The sequence below is a fragment of the Macaca nemestrina genome, chromosome 7, assembly GCF_043159975.1.
Source record: "Macaca nemestrina isolate mMacNem1 chromosome 7, mMacNem.hap1, whole genome shotgun sequence".
Taxonomy (NCBI): Eukaryota; Metazoa; Chordata; class Mammalia; order Primates; family Cercopithecidae; genus Macaca; species Macaca nemestrina.
This window is the reverse complement of record NC_092131.1, coordinates 163691673-163715500: the sequence shown is the minus strand read 5'-3', so window position 1 is coordinate 163715500 and position 23828 is coordinate 163691673. Positions and strand designations below refer to the sequence as shown.

Genomic DNA, 23828 nt, shown 5'->3' with positions numbered 1-23828 from the left:
CAAATTTTTTAAAGATGGGATAAGATATATACAAATGTAAATAGGTGTGATCTCAGGGAGTCAGGAGCAGGTATGTGTTTTCCTGCTTCATCCACATGTTACTTTGTAAATCTAGAGCTGGGCTTCTGGAGACTGATCCTGCCACTCGCTAGCACATGGTGCTCAACGTCTCTGTGCCTCAGTTTCCTATTCCCAAACAAATGGAGACAACAGTTGCACCTACCTGATAAGTCAGTACTCAGGCAGATGAATCAAAATTAAATATTTTAAATACTACAATATATAATGTGCTTAGGACAATGCCCAGAAAACTCCATTCAAGTTTCAGCCATTATTATTAGTAGTGGTAGTACAGTGAACAGATACTATTTTAATAATGAGATAAAAGGAAAACACAGGGACTCCAATGCAGACATGAACAAATATGTGATAAAATGGTAAGTGACAAAAGCCTTAATATGTGATTTTATGTTTAATTTGAATGTAACTATTCAAAACTAGACAGTTAAAGCTGTGTATGTGGAAAAATACTTAAATGAAATTAAAAAAAGAAAGACTTAAGAGATGGAAGTTACAGGTTTTAAAACCATTTTCTTTTATGTCTTTTTTATTTAAAAATATGCATGAGATTTTAATAAATCCTCCACCCCCATAGCATTACAAACAAATATCTTCTTCTATAGTAGATATCTATAATTGTGTTTGCTCAGCATCTCTCTGTCCATGTTCTGGGAAGAACCACCTCCTTTATCTAGGCTTCATACTCCCTGTTAACCATGGGGTTTGTACAAATGTTGTTATCGCCGATTGTCCCAAGGGTGGGTACTTGACCCAAGTGGAGCCAATCTGAGCCCTTCCTTGGGGAATTTTGAAAGGATGTTGCAGTTCCAAACCTGTCTGGTTTTTAGCCCAACTTGTTAGTCAGGTAAGAGAGAGTATGATTCACTATCTCTGACTGGTGGTGGGAGCCGTGGTTTAAGAGCATTAGCAGCCATATAGAGTGAGTCTTTTCTAGAGAGAAAGGGTGATGATGCACACAGAGGGAAGAAAAGATGAGTGAGCGTTTTAATATATATGTATATACACACGTATGTGTATGTGTATTTATGTATGTTTGTGTATATATATCCCTCTGTGTGTGTAGATAGATAGATAGATAACATTTATATACTTGGTCTCAATTATTCTATCACTGCCTTTTGTGCAATTTCATTGTTTAACACTTACTTCATTTGTGGAGAAATCTCAATATCATTCCGATAAGTTTCCCTTTTTGCCTAAGGTAGTTTGCGTTGGTTGCAACTAAGAACCATAACTAATTTATAATTATAGCTTCGTTCATAACAGTAAAAAATAGGGAGCAATCCAAAATGTGTAATATTAGGTAATGGCTAAATAAATTAAGGCAAATCATGATGGGAAACTATGCAGTCATTAAAATAATTCTTTCAAAGAGTATTTGAGAAATCATTCAGAATATTACCAAGTGGAAAAAAAGAGACTACATGACACTGGCAGAGGGAGGGAAATTGGGCAGTCCAGGAAGAAGGACTGTCCTTCTCAGCATGTGCAGAGGTCTTGAGGTCAGATGAACATGGATTCTCAAGGTACTGACAGGAGGCTACTTTACTCAGAATGAAGAAAAGCAAGAAGGAACATGGAACAAGGAGAAGATGGGAAGATAAACACTGAGGGCCATTGCAAAGGGTCTGAGTTCTATCTCAGAGCAACGAAAAGTCATGGAAGGGCTTTGAAGGAGAGGAGTAACATCAACAATTTACATTCTTAGCTTCTGTGAAGATACCATATTGGAGATGGGCAAAAGCAGAAGCAGGGGAGATGGTGAGGAGGCTATTGCTAGGGGAGCCATACAATTATATTCTAAACCTGGACAAATTTGAGAGTAGAATGGGGACCTTTTATTATTACACCAGGACAACAGGTTCAAACCAGGACCTCCCCAGGCAAACCAGGACAGATGGCCATTCCAGCTATTATGGAAGTAGTCCAGGCGAGAAACAATGTAGACTTGAACTAGGGTGGGAGATGGGTAAGAATTCTAGCCATGGATGGTTTAAGGTTGAATCTCAGTCCTTGACTGGCTCCATTTGGCACTGTCTTCTTTTGATGTTCATTCTTGTGTTCACTATGTTTGATAGGTAACTTTTTCTGGTGATTTTAATATTTTTGGATCAACAATTTTTTAAATTTAACATGCATAAAAATGACCTGGTAGCCCTTTAAAAACAGATTCCTAGGCCTCACAAACTAGAGTTTATGATCCAGTAGGTCTGAAGCAGAGCCTGGGAATGTGCATTTCCAGCAAGCTCCCAGGTGAAGCTGGTGATGCTGGTCTGGAGACCACACTTTGGGAACCGTTGCTTTAGATGTAGGCTGATGGTGACACCTACACAGGTTCTCTACACACACTTAAGTCCTGTCTCCGATGTGTGTGCTTCTGTGCCTGTCTTGTGAATTCCTTGTTTTTGTTATTTACATCTGTAACGTAGCTCTGTTTCATTAAATTCAGGCATTCCAGAATTGCCTGATCCATTGAGGGGGGACCCCGCTCAGGGATCTAGTCACAAAAGCTATGCCCATTCTTTTTATCTGTTGTGCTTTGTTTTTAAATCACACTTGTTTAAAACTAAATTACAATTGGGTCTTTTTTACTTTAGAGCATTGCACCTCTAAATCATTTCTAACCCCCAATGTCCAGTACTGATTTTTAATCAGTCTGCAGTTTTTCTGTGCCAGCCAATTGCTGATTATGCTCACCTTTTGCTCTTTGTAACTGTTCCTTGAAGCTGCACTTCTTCTTCAGACTCAATCCCTGAGGTCTTGGACCCTCTCGTATCTCAGGAACCTCATACTGACCTGCAACGCTGCAAACCTCGTGACCTCTTTGGTCCTATCTTCTTGCAGATCTCTGTGGTCCACTTAGCTACACTGACCGTTGGACACCACTGACTGCAGTAAATTGTTACATCTCTCCAGCCTGCTATGATTCTTTGCTTTGTCTCAAACTTCTTCTGGTCTCTGCTGACTTTGGGTCCCACAGAACCTCTGGATTCATCACTCATCAGTCCCGCTAAGACCACGTAAGAAGGCGTTACTTCTAAGAACAGTGTTGTCAGGGAGACTTTAGCCTAGAAATAGCAGCCACTTTTCTCAACAGTCTTTTCCTGTTCCTGCTTTCAAAAATCTTTCCCCTTTTTCACAGCTTCGGGGTAAGAGACAAAACAGCTGTGCTTTATGTTTGAAAACTGCAACGCACATTCAAAATTCTACAGTCCCAGCAGAAAGCCTGTTTTCAGCACTTTTTTTTGGAGAAGTAGGCAAAGCTTATTCTTTTATTTTAATGTAACTTTGCATGTGTTTTAATTACACAAGCAATACATTTTTATTGTTGAAAATATGAAAGATATAGAAAGCAAAAATAGAAAAATAAACCATGGATGATCCAAAAGATAAAAATCACCCAGAGATAACCTTTTCGGCACTTTCACATCCTCCTAATTCATATTTTTTAGCAGAAAAAAACTTTCCTTCAAATGAAATCACACTGAGAAGCCCAATATATAAACAGATAAACCTGGCTTGGATTGGAGGCAAGGGAGTGGGGCTCAGCTGCTCAACTTGACCCTCACCATTCACCGCAGACCCTTCTACTAGATGTCAGCCTTCCCCAGGGCTATGTGAGACTGCACCTCTAGGTCATTTCGGCGTGAGACTTAAATACTGCAGATATACTGCCAAAGGCATTTTCGGCTTGGCACTCTGATTGTGTAGGGGTTGGAGCAGATGTTGTTTTTGTATCGATGGGTCTTTCCACTTCCACATAATACATCTTTTCTTAGAGTTCATGTTGCCTCCAGCCTAAAGCACAGGTGATTAACCTGGGACTCGAACACTCCCCCCAAAATATATATCTATAGTTTTAATTAGTCTAGGGTTCATGTCAATTTTTTTCTTAATAAATATTTTTGAAGATCTCAGCAATTTCTAGTTTAGCAATACAGTTGGAAACTTTGAATTTAAATAGTTAAATTGTGGTGAAAAATTAAATATTTAGAAACCAAAGTGAAAATAATTTGAGCAGATGTTTTCCCCATTGCTTGTAAGCTTGACTTTGATGTGTCCATCATATTTTCTTTTACAAATCGATTGGTATTTTGCTCCTGCAACGCCCAACTTTAAATAAATGTCTTACATCTGATATTTTCACATGACTGTTATGAGAGAATCATAAAACACATAAAGCTAACTTTAGAAAAAAATGAATGATAATGGCATTTGTTTCTTAGAAATATTATACTTTTTACTTCTGTTTTTAGAATGTCATGAGGCCATAAACATATTACTGAAAAATTATGTTTTTAAAATGTTGGTAATTTCACCTATTTTAAATGCACTAGCAGGATTTCTTTCAAATGAAATCCTATGATAAATGCATCCTTTAAAAAAGTGGTAGTGCTATTCACAATAGCAAAGCCATGGAACCAATCTAAGTGCCCATCAATGGTTGACTGAGTTAAAAAAATGTGGTATATATACACCATGGAACACTACATAGCCTTAAAAAAAAAGATGAAATCATCTTCTTTGCAGAAACGTGGATAGAGCTGGAGGCCATTATGCTAAGCAAACTAACTCAGAAGCAGAAAATTAAATATCGCATGTTCTCATTTATAACAATGGGTACACATGGGCATAAGATAGAAATAATAGACACTGCGGACTCCAAAAAGGGGAAAGGAAGGAGAGGGAGAGGGTTGAAAGATTACCCATTGGATATATTGGATGAAATGTTCAATAGTTGGGTGACAGGTATACCAGAAGCCCAATCCCCACCATTCTGCAATATACCCATGTAACAAATATGCACATATATCCCCTGAATATAAATTAAAAAAAAAAAAAAGAATTACGAGAAGAAAAGCAAGAGTGCTTTTGTATTGTTAACACTTTTGTAATGTGAATAGAGCTCTGTATCTTGTTTTATAGGTTCCCATCTCATACTTGGAATTTCCAGAAAGGGGCTCATTGTGTATCGACTGTTCTATTCTGAATGCTAGTTCTATACAGGTCTCCTTCCTGGACTGAGAGACACACAACTAGTCTAAATTCCTCTCACTTCTAAAGCATTCCCTACCCCAGTCCATAGCATAGAGTTGACTGTGTTGAAGCCTTTTGATGGTGGGGAAGCAGAGCTGGGCTGTGAATCCGCCCCACATGGCTGATTTCCTTTCCCTGCTAAGGCATCTTCACTTCCTAATGATGTACAGAATAGTTTTCAGCCTCATTTATCCCTCATTTTGTGTCCATGATAAAATTCATAACAGAATTAAAAGGATAGATTGAGATACGTATGTGTAGATTTCCTAAATTTCCTGGCTCTTCATGGGGACCTCAGTTAGTTTCATTTAATATCCTTTTGTTTCTAATGATTATTCTTAATGTACAATTGCAGCAGTAGGTGCTCTCCTGTTAGTGGCTATTTGGGAGAAGAGGCAGAATTCCGTGGTTAAGAATTTTAAAGAACAAAATTAAAACCACAGGAAGCATCCATGTGGCTTTCTCCACCCAAAGCAGTTCCCTCTGCTCTCTGGAGCTGTGGTCCCCCCTAGTGGTTCTACAGTGATTTCTCCTCCTGGTGCCTTATTCAGTGGGGCTGCACTGCTTGCCAGCCGGTAGCTCCAGTTTGTCACAACAAGTTCTGCATCTCTTTAAAATCAGTTGAATTCAGGGCTTTTTGTTCCATGTTGCTTGGCTTTAAATAAATTTTTAAAAAAGGTCCACGAAGCATAGAAACAGTAGGTAGTTAAAATTTTTCATTTCCCCTTGTTAGACGCCTGCTCTCTTCAGATGAATCCTTTCCAGGTTTTGGCTGATAGAACACAAGTGAAGTCAAGTGTACAGAGGCATGGATAAGTGCTTGTTCAGGGCACAGCACCTTCAATGACTGACTCTCTGAGCACACCTCTGTGCGTCTGCTCCAAAGCTGTAACACCAACACGAGAACTAAGCAGTCCTTTTTTTTCTTTTTTTTCACTTTAAGTTCTGGAATACATGTGCTGAACATGCAGGTTTTTTACATAGGTATACATGTGCCATGGTGGTTTGCTGCACCTATCAACCTGCCATCTAGGTTTTAAAACCCCACGTGCATTAGGTATTTATCCTAATGTTCTCCCTCCCCTTGCACCCAATCCCCTGACAGGCCCCAGTGTGTGATGTTCCCCTCTCTGTGTCCATGTGTTCTCATTGTTCAACTCCCACTTATGAGTGAGAACACGCGGTGTTTGGTTTTCTGTTCCTGTGTTAGTTTTCTGAGAAGGATGGTTTCCAGCTTCATCCATGTTCCCGCAAAGGACATGAACTCATTCTTTTTTTATGACTGCATACTATCCTCTGGTGTATATGTGCCGCATTTTATTTATCCAGTCTGTCACTGATGGGCATTTAAGTTGGTTACAAGTCTTTGCTATTGTGAACAGTGCTGCAGTAAACATACATGTACATGTGTCTTTATAGCAGAATGATTTATAATCCTTTGGGTATATACTTAGTAATGGGATTGCTGGGTCAAATGGTATCTTTGGTTTTAGATCCTTGAGGAATCACCACACTGTCTTCCTCAATGGTTGAACTAATTTACACTCCCACCAAGAGTGTAAAAGCATCCCTATTTCTCCACAGCCTCACCAGCATCTGTTGTTTCCTGACTCTTTAATGATCGCCACTCTAACTGTCTGAGATGGCATCTCTTTGTGATTTTGATTTGCATTTCTCTAATGACCAGTGATGATGAGCTTTTTTTCATGTTTGTTGGCCACATAAATGTCTTCTTTTGAGAAATGTCTGTTCCTATCCTTTGCCCACTTTTTGATGCGGTTGTTTGTTTTTTTCTTGTAAATTTGTTTATGTTCTTTGTAGATTCTGGATATTAGCCCTTTGTCAGATAGATAGATTGCAAAATTTTTCTCCCGTTCTGTAGGTTGCCAGTTCACTCCAATGATAGTTTCTTTTGCTGTGCAGAAGCTCTTTAGTTTAATTAGATCCCATTTTTAAATTTTGGCTTTTGTTGCCGTTGCTTTTGGTGTTTTAGTCATGAAGTCTTTGACCATGCCTGTGTGCTGAATGGTCTTGCCTTGGTTTTCTTCTAGCGTTTTTATGGTTTGGGGTTTTAAATTTAAGTCTTTAATCCATCTTGAGTTAATTTTTGTGTAAAGTATAAGGGACAGGTCCAGTTTCTTTTTTCTCTAAGCAGTCCTGTTAACCTCTTAACCTAATTTGGATATATCTTTGTGATGCTAGGGCCCTAAAACTTTATTTTATTAAATTGTAGAATAGCCTGTTGAGTGCTGGACTCCTTTGTCTTTGTAACTTTTGTTCTGAGCATAAAGTCTCGAATATAGCATGTACTTAATAAACACTGATTGAATAAATTAATACGTAGGTACAAGTATATATATATTCTACCCCATTTCAATTCTGGTTTCATAAGAGAAATTTATTATTTTCTCTGGCCTACTCTTCTTCCAGAATCACTGAATACTTGTGAATAGTCCTGAAAGAGATAAACACCGTGTTTAATATGAAAGTATTCTTGACTCTTTTTCACCCCTTCTTGAGGGACAATCTGAAATTGTATGGACATAGACCGTATCTGCTCATGGACCATAACATTGTTTTCTTTTTTAAAATCTAGGATGCAGGTCTGTGAACAGTAATGATATGGGGACATTGAACCGGTTAACTCTGGGCTCTTATTGAGGGCCTAACAATCTGACCCGTATGCTGCAGGAATGTGGTGCCACTGAGGGATAATGTTTAAGGAAAGGCAAGGAGAGCATCTGTCAAAGGTGGCGTAAAGAAAATTCAGCATGGAGCGTTAACACAGAATAGTTAAACTCTAACGTCCCTGCCAACTCTAAGGTGATAGAAGTCTATGATTCTTAGTCTAAATTTTAAAGTATTCTGGTCCTATGAACAATGTGTCTTATCTTTTCTTTCTTTTTTTTTAGCTTCTATCTTATTTAATATGAAAGTCAAAGAAATAACATTTTGTTGTTACACAGCTTAAACATCGTTTTTTTACAAACAGATAACATGAATGTAATCTTTAACATTAAAAAGTCTATGTGTTTAAACAGTTAAAAATGAAAGTACAATGAAATTTTTCCCCATTAAAATGACAGTATTAAGAAATATAAAAAAAAATCAATTATGTTAAGACAATTTTTTTTATTATACTTTAAGTTCTAGGGTACATGTGCACAACGTGCTGGTTTGTTACATATGTATACATGTGCCATGTTGGTGTGCTGCACCCATTAACTCGTCATTTACATTAGGTATATCTCCTAATGCTATCCCTCCCCCATTCCTCCACCCCATGACAGGCCCCAGTGTGTGATGTTCCCCTTCCTGTGTCCAAGGGTTCTCATTGTTCCATTCCCACCTATGAGTGAGAACATGCGGTGTTTGGTTTTTTGGCCTTGTGATAGTTTGCTGAGAATGATGGTTTCCAGCTTCATCCATGTCCATACAAAGGACATGAACTCATCCATTTTTATGGCTGCATAATATTCCATGGTGTATATGTGCCACATTTTCTTAATCCAGTCTATCATTGATGGACATTTGGGTTGGTTCCAAGTCTTTGCTATTGTGAATAGTGCCACAATAAACATATGTGTGCGTGTATCTTTATAGCAGCATGATTTATAATCCTTTGGGCATATACCCAGTAATGGGATGGCTGGGTTAAATGGTATTTCTAGTTCTAGATCCTTGAGGAATTGCCACACTATCTTCTACAATGGTCGAACTAGTTTACAGTCCCACAAACAGTGTAAAAGTGTTCCTATTTCTCCACATCCTCTTCAGCACCTGTTGTTTCCTGACTTTTTAATGATCACCATTCTAACTGGTGTGAGATGGTATCTCATTATGGTTTTGATTTGCATTTATCTGATGACCAGTGATGATGAACATTTTTTCATGTGTCTGTTGGCTGAATAAATGTCTTCTTTTGAGAAGTGTCTGTTCATATCCTTTGCCCACTTTTTGATGGAGTTGTTTGTTTTTTTCTTGTAAATTTGTTTGAGTTCTTTGTAGATTCTGGATATTAGCCCTTTGTCAGATGGGTAGACTGCATAAATTTTTTCCTGTTCTGTAGGTTGCCTGCTCACTCTGATGGTAGTTTCTTTCACTGTGCAGAAGCTCTTTAGTTTAATTAGATCCCATTTTTTAATTTTGGCTTTTGTTGCCATTGTTTTTGTTTTAGTCATGAAGTCTTTGCCCATGCCTATGTGCTGAATGGTATTGCCTAGGTTTTCTTCTAGGGTTTTTATGGTTTGGGATTTTAAATTTAAGTCTTTAATCCATCTTGAATTAATTTTTGTAAGGAAGGGATCCAGTTTCAGCTTTCTACATATGGCTGCCCTCTCTCACCACTCCCATTCAACATAGTATTGGAAGTTCTGGCCAGGGCAATCAGGCAGGAGAAAGAAATAAAGGGTATTCAATTAGGAAAAGAGGAAGTCAAATTGTCCCTGTTTGCAGATGACATGATTGTATCTCTAGAAAAGCCCACCGTCTCAGCCCAAAATCTCCTTACACTGATAAGCAACTTCAGCAAAGTCTCAGGATACAAAATCAATGTGCAAAAATCACAAGCATTCTTATACACCAATAGCAGACAGAGAGCCAAGTCATGAGTGAACTCCCATTCATAATTGCTTCAAAGAGAATAAAATACCTAGGAATCCAACTTACAAGGCACGTGAAGGACTTCTTCAAGGAGAACTACAAACCACTGCTCAAAGAAATAAAAGAGGACACAAACAAATGGAAGAACATTCCATGCTCATGGATAGGAAGAATCAATGTTGTGAAAATGGCCATACTGCCCAAGGTAATTTATAGATTCAATGCCATCCCTATTAAGCTATCAATGGCTTTCTTCACAGAATTGGAAAAAACTACTTTAAAGTTCATATGGAACCAAAAAAGAGCCCGCATTGCCAAGTCAATGCTAAACCAAAAGAACAAAGCTGGAGGCATCACACTACCTGACTTCAAACTATACTACAAGGCTACAGTAACCAAAACAGCATGGTACTTGTACCAAAACAGTGATATAGACCAATGGAACAGAACAGAGCCCTCAGAAATAATACCACAAATCTCCAACTGTCTGATCGTTGACAAACCTGACAAAAACAAGCAATGGGGAAAGGATTCCTTATTTAATAAATGGTGCTGGGAAAACTGGCTAGCTTTTGTTTTAAAAATAAGAAATTTAAGTGGAAGGCTATAGGTCAGTGCAACTAAACAGTATCCTCTGTCTCAGTCTTCACCGTGGAAATTGTTCTCTTCTTGGGCCAGATTGTCTCACGCATACCCCTACCACTCCAGCATCTTCCTCTTACCCCCTTGATATCCTTTTCCTTTTCTCTTTCAGTATATGGATCTCAGATAATTGCCAGGCACTGCTTTCTCTGGACAAGATGTTTCACCATGGGTTGGCATGACTCTTCCCAAAACCTCCCTTCTGTACCTACATCTGTTGCCCTGACATTGTCTTGATCTACTCCATGGAGTGGCTCCCCTGCCAAAGTGGGACAGGAGTGGATGAGAATAGAAAACATACCCCCGACTATCTAGTAAACTCTGTCACCAGGCTGTAACACAACCCTGTGTCCTCTGATAGAGTCTTTTATTTGGCTCAATATCTTGGTTTGTTGTTGCTGTTTGCAAACTAGGAAACAACCTGAACCAGAAAACAAAGTGGAAGGTAATGTCTTCTGTTCTCCTGAAAAGAATGAGAAAAATTTTGTGGATTCTGACATTGTTCTTCTCAGAATGAGTTTCTTCCCCGTCTTCTTGGAAGGATGGTCGATGGATGGCTGTTGTACCTTGACTACCCAGGGGTTTAAGCCCTGGGGGTCAAACATCGGTCCCAATATAGCCAATTACTAAGTCACTAGCTCTTTTCCTCAGTAAGGCTCATTAGACCTGCAGTGTGAACAGAACTCCTTTTGGACATGCTCAACAGCAAGAACAATGTGCCTATATTCTTGTGTGTGTGTGTGTGTGTGTATAGCTGTACCGAGATGTATACGTGTATAAGGTGAAGAAGCTGTGAAAGTTACTTGCAAATATGGTTTGGCTGTGTCTTCACCCAAATTTCATCTTGAATTGTAGCTCCCACAATTCCCATGTGTTGTGGGAGAGACTCGGTGGGACTGAATTGAATCATGGGCAGATCTTTCTTGTGCTCTTCTTGTGATGGTGAATAAGTTGCACAAAATGTGATGGTTTTATAAAGGGGAATTTCCCCGCACAAGCGCTCTTCTCTTGTTTGCCGCCATGTGAGATGTGCCTTTCACCTTCCACCATGATCATAAGGCTTCCCCAGCCACGTGGAACTGTGAGTCCATTAAATCTCTTTCTGTTGTAAATTGCCCAGTCTCAGGTATGTCTTTATCAGCAGTGTGAAAACAGACTAATACACTTGCTAACTTTGTATATGTGTGTGTATGTGGTGGAGGGTGTGTGTGTGTGTGTGTGTGTGTGTGTGTGCATGCGTGTGTGTATCTGCTGTAAGGGACAGTGGAAGATAAGTTAGGAACTGCTGAAATTTTGCTTCTCATGTTAAGTACCAACATTGCATCTGTTGGAGAGGCAGTGCAGTGAGTCAAGGATGAAGTCAGATAAACCACCTCCTAGCTCTGTCACTGATTAGCCTGTGAACTTACCCAGAGTTACTTAACCTCCTTGAGCCTCACAGGGCTGTTAGAAGCATTAAATTTAAAGTGCTTAGTCTGGTGACTGGCCACTCAGTGAGTGCCCACAGTAATGGCTTGCCAAATTGAAGTGAATATTGGTTGTTGCAGTAATTAACTATAGACCATGGAGATGCTATAAACACTTTTCATTCATGTAGTTTAAGATGTGTGATGCCAATTGGAGAATAACATATTAATGTAGCAGTATGCTCTATCAAAAGTTTTACTTTTTTAAGGGAAAGACCGTTCCAGTTCCTACTCAGTATTAACAAGAAATCACCTTGAAACAAATTTTTCAGTTATTTGAATGGTCTTGATTTGTTGTGAAAATCTGAAGCCAAAAGGTCCCAAGTATTGGGGGAAAAAACCTGTGCCCTTTTTGAGGGGATTAGCAGAAGCTATGCCATGGCCTGAACATGCAGAACAAGCCCCTGGGAAGGAAGTGGGCATAAGGAGACCAAGGTGTCCTGGGATAGAAGGAAATGATATCCCAAGTCCTACACCCTGAAAGAGTCAGGGAGTCCTGTTGAGATGGGCCACTGAGATGGACCATGGCTAAGGGTCTTTTGAAATGAAATTGCCCTAAAGCAACAGGGAGATGGGATTAGTGGACAAGTCTCACTCTGGCTTGGGGATGAGGTGGTCAGGGTCTTTGAGATGGTCCCAGCCCTTTTGGGAGTGACCATGCTGTAATCTGAAAGCGTTGGTCTCTAAGAGACGAGTGAGAATCTGAAGCTCTCTCTATGGAAAACAATGTTGGGCGGGCTGTCCTCTTTCAAAGAGCTATTATAAAATGATAAGTAGCATGGCATGTACAACTAAAACCTGAATCTTTTCAACACGTGTTTCTATAACCTAGCACATCATAGAGCTAGGATTTTTTTTTTTTTTTTTTTAGACAGAGTCTTACTCTATCACCCAGGCTAGAGTATAGTGACATGAAGATAGGCCACTGCAGCCTCGTACCCCTGGGCTCAAGCAATCCTCCCACCTCAGCCTCCCAAGTAGCTGGGACTACAGGCACACACCACCACACCTGACTAATTTTTGTATTTTCAGTAGAGACAAACTTTTGCCATGTTTCCCAGGCATGTCTTGAACTCTTGGACTCAAGCGGTCCTCTCACCTTGGCCTCCCAAAGCGCTGGATTACAGGCGTGAGCCCCTGTGCTCACCTGATACTAGGATTAAAACAGATTTTTTCCACTATGCCAAGTTCCTAAACCAGCATGAATCCCAGAGCTGAATGGTGTTAGTGTTCTTATAACTGACACAATGTCAAGCCAAAGAGCTGACACAGGATATCTGGTGCAGTTCCAGAAATCAGTAAGTGGTTGAGGATGATTTGGGGTCTAGAATAATGGGGTCTTCCTCATGCTGCCAGATTTACATGGGCAATCAGCAATTTAACATTCTCTGCCTATAAAAAATTGAGCTTGATACAATCTGCATATAACAAAACTGAGACGTTCCTCCAAAATATTTCTGTGATCCTATATTCAGGGTGTCTTTTCACTCCTTCTCCATTTTATTTCCAACTCCTGGTTTGCAGCAAATGCCACATTACCTCATCACTCTAATGATACCAATATCTATCTCAGCCCTTCAAGAAAACAGGATCACTGAAAATTATTACAAATTGTACAAAAGAGACTAGACTAAGGAAACACCTACAATATAGTTATGCTTTTGCTTACTTCAGTTATAAAGATACTAATTCTGTTTTGAGAGCATACTTCATTTCCAGCAGTGCTAAATCTTACCTAATACCATAAATTTTTCTAAAGGACGTACTTTAGAATGACATGGAAATTACTTGGTCCTTAAAAAACAGCTTTAAATGATGATTTATTGGAGCGAGGAATAATTTGGTATTATGTATTTCTTTTGGGAAAGAAAAAAGTATATTTTAAAGATATCAGACTCCAGGTAAAATTAACCTACATTCAAAAATCATAATCATGCCCGATTCTAGCTTAATGATCATTAAATTTGTCTTGCAATCATTTTGAAATAAATCATAAAACAATGATGAATAGAATTGGCTCTAATTTAGGAAAAACCTGGCATGTCAAGTTAATAATAATAGGATTTATGAGAATGCCATAAAAAATGAGTTCTACTGTCAACAGTTTATGATTTGGGCTCCCAGGTATTTTGAAGTTCCAGCTCGCAGCTATAAAGAACTCTGGATACAAGCTTTCTTTTCATTTAAATGCATCTAAGTGTTATCTTATAGCACATAATCCAAAACTTAATATTGATTTTATTATAAATTTTGTTTTAGTTAAATATGTATTGAGTGATGTTTCCATTTGCTTCTGTTAGTTGCAAGCAACAGATACTAACTTAGGCTAAAAATGAATTATTGGAAAATTGGAAGCAGCTCATAGAATTGAAGAAAAATCCAAAAGAGTCAGTATATAAACTTCCTTTCTTACTTCCAGAGTTTGGGAGCAGGTGATAGGTATACATAGGATTAATAAAAATAAAGATTTTTAAAAATCACCTTTATTGGCTGGACAGGGTGGCTCACATCTGTAATCCCAACACTTTAGGAAGCCGAGGGAAGAGGATCACTTGAGCTCAGGAGTTTGAGACTAGCCTGGGCAACATAGTAAGACCCTGTTTTCTTTTCTTTTCTTTTCTTTTCTTTTCCTTTCTTTCTCTTCCTTCCTTCCTTCCTTCCTTCCTTCCTTCCTTCCTTCCTTCCTTCCTTCCTTCCTTCCTATAAAAACAAAATCACCCTTATTACCTTTAAAGCTGATTGCATGGTGCCACTTTAAATCTGTAGCCAAATGGACTCACTACTACATCAGCCATAAATTAGAGCTACACATGCAGACACTGGCGTAGCTGGACAGCTGCAGGCCTCCCTCAGAAAGGGAGGCTCCTTACCACTTGGAGTAGAGCAGACAGGATGCACTCTCCCTGTAGACAAGCAAAGTTGAAAAGACAAAAGAAAGTGGCTGACTGGGGCATATCAGGCGGCTTTTACAATTTCATTGATCAAATAGCTCATTGTGGCAGAGAAATGAGTAATGAAGAGCCCAGAAACTAATGAGAGAGCCCAGAAACGAATGAGAGAGAGCCCAGAAACTAAAGAAAGTTTCTCCACATGGAAGCATGAGGCCAGGGAAGCATAGCACTGCCTATTGGATCGTGTGGTTTGTGCTGTGCACACCCTGGGCAACTGTAAGGTGCAGTCCTGTAAGTAAGTTCCCCTAACAAATAGCCTAACATAAGATCCTCATCCCAAAGAGCCCTTCGTCACCTTTGTCTTTTCAAGAGGGTGCTAGCTGTGACTACTCAGTTCTTTCCACAACTCGGCCATGGGTTTATTCATTTATTTATTTTAAAATTTCATACAAATAATAATTGTATCTATTTCTGGGGTACAATGTAATGCTTTGATATATGTACATGTTGTAGGAAGATTAAATAAATCTAATTAACATAACCATTTCCTAAGCATTTAAAAATGCAGACTTTGGAGGAAGGAGGGAACAAAGTGGCAGAAAGCCAAAAGTTTGAAAAGAAATTTCTGAGTAATTTGGGGAAAGTAGAGAGAAGCTGAGAGGCATGAGAGTCATGAAAGGAGCAGATGGAAGAAGAGTGGAGGATTTCTTTCTCCTTTTTTCCTTTTTAAAATTTTTTTTAAATGTTTTTGAGAGAGTCTCACTCCATTACCTAGGCTGGAGTGCAGTGGCACTATGTCAGCTCACTGCAACCTCAGCCCCCCGGGTTCAAGTGATTCTTGTGCCTCAGCCTCCCAAGTAGCTGGGATTACAGTCGTGTGCCGCCACACCTGGCTAATTTTTGTATTTTTAATAGAGACAGGGTTTCATCATGTTGGCCAGGCTAATCTTGAACTCCTGATCTCAGGTGATCCACTTGCCTTGGCCTCCCAAAGTGCTGGGATTACAGGCATGAGCCCCTGGTCAGTGGGGGATTTCTAAGAGCATTACTGAGAATTGTGTATCCCCTCCACGGTGTTTGAGAAATCCAGTAAAAAACTTCAGTTCCCTTCAAATTGTGTTTTGTTTGCTGCACTGTGTTTCTTAGCCTATGATACACCCAGCAACTGTTCCATTAGGTTGTATATGAAGGGTGAGCTAAGGGGAAGGAACAGGGTTTACGACATGGGTTACTGAATGAATTGTGGGATCTTCCATTAGAATTTCAAAAATCAGGAAGAGTGTTTAGGGGATAGAGGGTGTTGATTTTCCACTCTGTTTTTGCTTTGGGTGATGCAAATTCAACACGTCTTCTTATTTTGATGGAGGGGCAGTTGACAGTTTTTTTGAGATCTATACCACAAGTATCGTACAACTCACTCAAAGTGTCTCTAGGATCTTCACAGAGTTCTGCAAACATCACTACAATCAAGTTTAGAAATTTTTTTTTTTACCTCAAAAAGAAACCCTATACATTTTTTGCTACAATTACCTAATCCTCTCGCATCCCCTAGTTTTAAGCAGCTACTGATCTACTTTGTCTCGTATAGAGATTCCCTTTTTGGACATTTCGAAAAGGGATAAGTAGAATAATATATGGTATTTATGACTGACTTTTTCTACTTAGCGTAGTATTTTTGAGGTTTATCCATGTTATGGCATGTACCAGTACTTTGTTTCTCTTTATGGCCAAATACTATTCCATTGTATGGATATATCACATCTTGCTAATCTGTGGTCAATGTCACTTGATAGACATATGACTTGTTTCCACCTTTTGGCTATTATAATGTTGCTCTGAACATTTATGTACAAGTTTTCGTATGGACATAACGTTTTCGTTTCTCTTAGCTGTATAAATAGAAATGAAATTGTTGGGCCTACGTTTATCTTTCTGAGGAACTGCTAGACTGGTTTCCCTAGTGGCTGTGACATTTTACATTCTCACTAGCAAAGTGTGAGGGTGCCAATTTCTCCACATCCTTGCCAACACTTGTGATTATCTGATGTTTTGATTATAGCCATCCTAGTGGCTGTGGTTTTGATTTACATTTCCCCTATGACTAATGATGTCCAGTGTCTTTCCATGTGCTTATTGGCCATTTGTTAATCATCTTTGGATACATGTCTATTCAGATTTTTGCCCATTTTTAATTGGGTTGTCTTTATATTATTGAGTTTTAAAAGTTCTTTATCTATTCTAGATATAAGGCCCTGATAACATGTATGACTTACAAATATTTTCTCCCATTTTGTGGGCTGCCTTTTCATTTTCCTGGTAGTGTTCTTTGAAGCACAAACACTTTTAACTTTGATTAAGTCCAGTTTTTCTATTTCTTTCTTTTGTTAGCATGTCTATTTTTAAGGATTGATTATTTATGAACAAATTATCTTATTTTTCTTGTACCTATTATGTATACTTTTGGACATTGTTACTGAAAATCTTACAATCTACATATACATCCTCCACCCCAATAAAACCTCCTATTAAATATATAGTGCATTTTCTAAGCAGTGTTATATTAAAATTAAGGAAATATAGTACTGTTACATTTTTAAAAATAATTATGACATTATTGTGTTATGATTATTATACTTTAATAATAGTTGTACTTTAATCTGACCCATGCTTTAGTTGTAGAATTTGATTAGAATGGATCTTTGTAACTTGCACTAAATTCTATCACACATTTCCCTTTACTACCATAGGCTTAAAAGACTTTTTATCTAGCATGAAATAAAAAAAAAAATTCGGCCAGGTTGACTCATGCCTGTAATCCCAGCACTTTGGGAGGCCAAAGTGGGTGGGTCTCTTGAGCTCAGGAGTTCAAGACCAGCCTGACCCACATAGTGAAACCCCATCTTTACCAAAAATACAAAAATTAGCGGAGTGTGGTGATGCACGCCTGTAGTCCCAGCTACTTGGAGGGCTTGAACGCAGGAGGTGGAGGCTGCAGTGAGCCGAGATAGCACCACCGCACTCCAGCCTGGGTGACAAAGTGAGAGACTCTGTCTTACATACATATATATACACACACACACATACATGTATGTATATATATGTATGTATATATACACATATATATTTGCACATTTTCTCCTCTTTCTGAATGCGAAGGCTATTTCATTTGAGGGGATCAATTTGTATATTTGTTGCTAAAGTTTTTGTTTTCTTTCACATTCTAGAAACTGAAAGCAAAATGTTCGTTTGGACATGTTAAGCTTCCAAGAAAACAAAAATCTTGTTAATGTCTTTCCAACCACAAGTTTCACTTTGCTCTAAAAAGTGTAAAACATTTTTTTTTCAAAAGGTATTTTCAGAAGTAACTGCTGCCTGGGCAGAATTTATGTCAGCCCGTGATGGCATTTGTTTGTTTTGTTTTGTTTTTAAGCAATACTTTAAACTCAGGAACCGCTACCTTTATTGAATTTCCAGTTACAAATCCAATCAGATTAGAACAGCAGTGTCCCATCATTTTGCTTCCCTGGGCCTCATTGGAAAAGAAGAATTGTCTTGGGCCACACATAAAATATACTAACACAATAGCTTCTGAGCTTAAAAAAACTCTTTTTTTTTTTTTTTTTTCTGAGATGGAGTCTCGCTCTGTCACCCAGGCTGGAGTGCAGTGGCGCAATCTCAGCTCACTGCAAACTCCGCCTCCCGGGTTCACACCATTCTCCTGCCTCAGCCTCCCGAGTAGCTGGGACTACAGGCGCCCGCCACCACGCCCGCTAATTTTTTGTATTTTTAGCAGAGACGGGGTTTCACTGTGTTAGCCAGGATGGTCTCGATCTCCTGACCTCCTGATCTGCCCGCCTTGGCCTCCCAGGGGGCTGGGATTACAGGCGTGAGCGACTGCGCCTGGCCAAAAATCTCATAATGTTTTAAGAAAAGTATGAATTTGTGTTGGGCCTCATTCAAAGCCATCTTGGGTGGCATGTGGTCCTGGGGCCTTGGGTTGGACAAGCTTGGATTAGAACTATCCAATGAAATTTAAACAAAGTGCTTCCTATCAATTTGAATTAATTTTATGTGATTTCTAACTCAGTGTAGGAAATCTCATAACTTAAATCCCTTACCCACCAAACCTTCTTATTCTTTTATGAATGGGGAAATAGGTTTTACTTGATGCACTTATTTGGGACTTTGATATTGGCAGAGCTTTCTTGCTATCTCTGTGAAAAAAAAAATGTGTTTCGGCTTGTGAACTCATTTTTTGTTTTGTTGATTAGTTTCAGAGTCTTCCAGAGGAATCAGGGGTTCATCTCCTTTAGAACACAGGTTGTACCATTTACCTGGAAGGGACTCTACTCTCTCAGAAGAGCTGCAGTAAGCTATTGAAAATAGGTCTTATGGAGATCACACAAATGGTAAGAACCTTGACATGCAGAGATTATCCTGGATCATTCAGGTGGGCTCAATGTAATCCCAATAATGTAATCCCAAGAGTTCTTATAAGAGGAAGACAAGAGGGTCAGAGTGAGAGAAAGTGAGGTAAGCAGAGCAGGGAAGGGAGAGGGAGAGAGAAAGAGGTAGGAGAAAGTGAGGGAAAAGGAGAGAGCGAAGGAGGGAGAGAGAAGAGAGAGGAGAAAGAGAAAGTGAAGATGCTACACTGCTGGCTCTGAAGATGTAACAAGGGGCTATGAGCCAAGGAATGCAGGCAGCCTATGGAAGCTAAAAAGACAAGGAAATAGATTCTCCCCTCAAAGCCTCCAGAAGGAAGTAGCCCCGATAACCCCTTAACTTTAGCCCAGTGAGGCTGATTTCAGACTTCTGACCTCCAGAACTGTAAAATAATAAATTTGCGGGTTTTTTTTTTTTTTAATAGCATTTAGGCTGCAGTTCCCAAATCTGGCTGATCATCAGAATCACCTGAGTAGATCTATCTTAAAGGCTGTTAAAAAAAAAAAAATGAAGTCATGTCATTTGCAGCAACATGGATGGAACTGGAAAGAATAAGTCAGATACAGAAAGATAAATGTCATGTGTTCTCACTTATATGTGGGAGCTAAAGAAGTTAGAGAATAGGATGATCTCATGAAGGTAGAGAATAGGATGACTGATATCAGAGGTTAGGAAGGGTATGCAAAGTGGGTTAGGGGAGATGAAGATAGATTGGTCAATGGGTACAAATATACAGTTAGATAGAAGATATACAGCCAGGTGCGGTGGCTCATGCCTGTAATCCCAGCACTTTGGGAGGCCGAGGTGGGTGGATCACGAGGTCAAGAGTTTGAGACCAGCCTGACCAACATGGTGATAGCCCATCTCTATGAAAAATACAAAAATTAGCTGGGTGTGGTGGCACGTGCCTGTAATCCCAGCTCCTCAGGAGGCTGAGGCAGGAGAATTGCTTGAATCCAGGAGGTGGAGGCTGTGGTGAGCCAAGATTGTACCACGGCACTCCAGCCTGGGCAACAGAGCAAGACTCCATCTCAAAAAGAAAAAAAAAAAGATATGCATTCTAATGTTTGATAGCAGAGTAGGGTGACTATAGTTAGCAAACAATGTATTGTATATTTCAAAATGGCTAGAAGAGAGGACTTGAAATGTTCTCAACACATAGAACAAATAAATACTCAAGGTGATGGACACCCCAAATACCCTGACTTCATCATTACACATTCTGTGCATGTGAAAAAATATCACATATGCTGCAAAAATATGTATAATATGTATCAATAAAAAAAAAACAGGCCTGGGCAGGCGAATCACTGGCATAGGTAAAAAGGATGAGACCACCCAATGGCCTGAATGCTGGAATAGTTGTTTAGACTGGAAAATACATAGGAGCCTAAATCTTAAAGTACAGAGAGGATGACGTGAAAGGCATAATGAAGATCTGCACTCTAAACGGTGGCTTGGTGACACAGTGGGTGGCACAAATAGGTGCCATAAAAGCTGCTTGTGATGACTCATTGGTGAGAAAAGTAGACACACAGAATATTTAGAGGATAATTGAAAAGACTGGATTGGAATTCAAGGTCCCTCACTGAGCCTCCTTGTCCTTTCCCTCTCCCACACTTTTGGAACATGTTTTTAAAATTTATTATATTTTATTTTATTGATTGATTTATTTTTCAGAGACAAATTCTTACTCTGTCGCTCAGGCTGGAGTGCAGTCGTGCAATCATGGCTTACTACAGCCTTGAACTCCTAGGCTCAAGAAATCCTCCCATCTCAGCCTCTCAAGTAGCTGAGATTATAGGCACACGCCATCATGCCTTAAAATTTTTATTTTAAATGTACAGTTCAAAGGGGGACGTTCTCAGATCTATGTGCTATTGCTCAGATTGAAAATATATGCAAATATTTAGTACAAGAGTTTTTTCCAAACTTTACTCTTTATTTAATCATCTAAAGAACTTTAAAATATACAGATTCCTAGACCCCATTCCCTCCACTGGATCAGAATCTCTGAGGATGGAGCCTGGAAGCATCTGTCTAGAAAGCCCTCCAGGTGGCTCTGACATCCCTGCTTCTGGGCCAGCTGTGAGTGAAGTCAGTCAAACCCCTGTGTTTTTGCATCTTCATTAAATAGCATGGAAAAGCTAGGATCCCAAATGCTACTGGAATGATGCCTTGCAGCAGCAGTTCTCAAAAAACGATTGTTCAATGAGAAATCTTTGCTCAAAGAAATGTTAGCCTGATCTGTAAACTGTGAGACCAACAAGAGGATCAATCTGAATTGTTCCAGCAGGTGGTGGTATGGGAAGTAGAGGTAGGGGTGAGGTTAGCTGCATCCTACCTTTGGCTGAGAGGCTCACTCACACTTCTGTCACCTTTTGTGTAAAGAATAGCAGCAGGATCCAGCATTCTTCATTCTCTCTCCAATCAGAAACATTGAATTGCCAAATACATTTTCCTGAAAATCTCTCTCTCTCTCTCTCTCTCTCTCTCTCTCTCTCTCTCTATCTCTCTCCCTCTCTCTCTCTCTCTCTGTGTGTGTGTGTGTGTGTGTGTGTGTGTGTGTGTGTATGTCTTTTGAGACTGGGTCTAGCTGTATAACCCAGGCTGGTCACAAACTTCTGGCCTCAAGCAATCCTCCCACCACAACCTCCTGAGTAGCTGGAATTACAACCACAAACCACCATGCCTGACTAAAAACCTCTTTTTTCTTGATATTCCTCTAGTCAGAAATCTGCATTGGCACTTCAGTTCCTACCAAATAGAATATAAATCTGGAGGTCTGGTGTTTCAAGACTGGTCTCAATCTACATTTCCAAACTTACATGCCATTCCTCTCCCTTTAGGAGGTCTTCTCCTGGTCCAAGCTGTCCTGGTTACTCTTTCCATAATTGTTTTCAACTTCCTCACCCTAACCCTTTTCTGGAATGCCTTCTTTCCCGCCCAGGTTGAAATTTTACTCTTCAGTCAAAGCCCCACTCCCTTCCTGTGCCTTGATGGAGAGTTTTCTCCACTGCTGCTGGTCTGTAATGGCCTCTCCTGCCTCTGAGGTGCTATTAAGACTGACTGCCTGCATTACTTTTGGCCTTAACTATAACTAATAACTATAGCTGTGAAAACATGGATGATATGGGATTATTATTTATTTTCTCCTCAGCACCTTGTAGAAAATGTGCATTCAACAAACAGAAGCCAATTTATTGAATATTAAATGCTTATTTATTAGTTACTTAGAAATATAACCTCATATAAATATCAAGAGTATGTGGGTTTGAATGATAATTCTTCTACATCAAAGCATGGCATAGAAGGTGCTGTGAAATGCACCCTGCTCTGCCCCCATTGAATATGTATGCACACACACGTACACACACAAGTATACACACACATGCACACACACGCCTACACACAAACTTCTCTTTGGAGTTCAGATGAGAGCATCTTGAAGTCAGTCTGTCTTGAGGAACCTCAGAAAATGTTATCAGGCTTGCATTAGTCAAGACTAACTCCTAAAAGTAGCTTGAACAAAGTAGCTTTAGAAAATAGGAATGTATTAGCCTCTGTGATGGGCAATTCAAGAGATGGATTTTTTAGGCAGAGTTAGATTGAGGGGTTCCAATGTGTCCCAGCTCTGCTTTAATCCGTGTTGATTTAATTCTCAGGCAAATTCTCTCCACATAATGATAAAATAACTCCAAGTTCAAGTCCTTACAATGAGAGATTCCAGAGAACAGAGAGCATCTCTTTCCAATACCACAGAGACCTGCTCTATGAGTGACCACTGCTTTCTTATCAATGATGCCCCCGGAACTACTCTGCTACACCCATGTTTTACAGGGGACACCCCATGGCAATCCTAATCCCTAGTTAACCCCCACTTCCCTAATCCTACTTCAGAAGCAGCACCCAATCCAGAACCAATGTTCAGTTCCTAGACCCTGCTCAGAATCCTTCAGTGAAACACACTCTGTATGGAAGATGTTTCCTGCTCCTTCTTGTTGAGTGTCTGCCACAGTGCTTCTGCTGTGTGCTCCCTCACTGAAAATCAAGCCATCTGATTTTGTCAGATTATACATTGGTGTCCTGTGGTCTTTGGCTAATTAAGCTTTAACAGGGAAAGGGGAGGAATGAGCTGCTATATATTACTTTTACCCTAAATTAGTCCCCAGAGGATGTTTTCTGATCATATTTTTTCATGTGTCCTTGCCTTCCTTAAGCAGTGCCTGTTCATTTCACGGGAAGTGTTCCAAATGGATCAGAATAATTTTGACATGTGTCACCAGGGACATCCTCCTTTTAATATCTAGCGTCACACAAAAACAAAGATTGCATTAGTCCTGAAAGAGTCCTGACTCCACATAATTAATTTTTCAACACAAAACTAATATAAATAGGAAGGTCGAAAAATAGGTATTAAAGGTAAAATGGAGGCTGGGCACAGTGGATCATGCCTGTAATCCTAACACTTTGGGAAGCTGAGGCAGGAGGATCACTTGGGTCCATGAGTTTAAGACCAGCCTGAGCAACATGATGAGACCTCATTTCCACAAAAAAAAAAAAAAAAAAAGAAAAATTAGCCAGATGTGGTGTATGTGCCTGTACTCCCACCTAATCAGGAGGCTGAGGTGGGAGGATCACCTGAGCCTGGGAAGTTGAGGCTGCA

The 23828-nt window shown here is 39.6% G+C and overlaps 1 long non-coding RNA gene across 1 annotated transcript in view; it reads left to right on the top strand.

Moving 5' to 3' along the window:
* Positions 1-19512, top strand: part of LOC139355470 (uncharacterized) — a 47010-nt gene extending 27498 nt beyond the window's left edge. Inside the window, exon 3 of the long non-coding RNA XR_011606161.1 lies at positions 18991-19512. This is a non-coding gene — a long non-coding RNA (uncharacterized lncRNA). The remainder of the gene's footprint in view (positions 1-18990) is intronic.
* The last annotated feature ends 4316 nt before the right edge of the window (positions 19513-23828 follow it).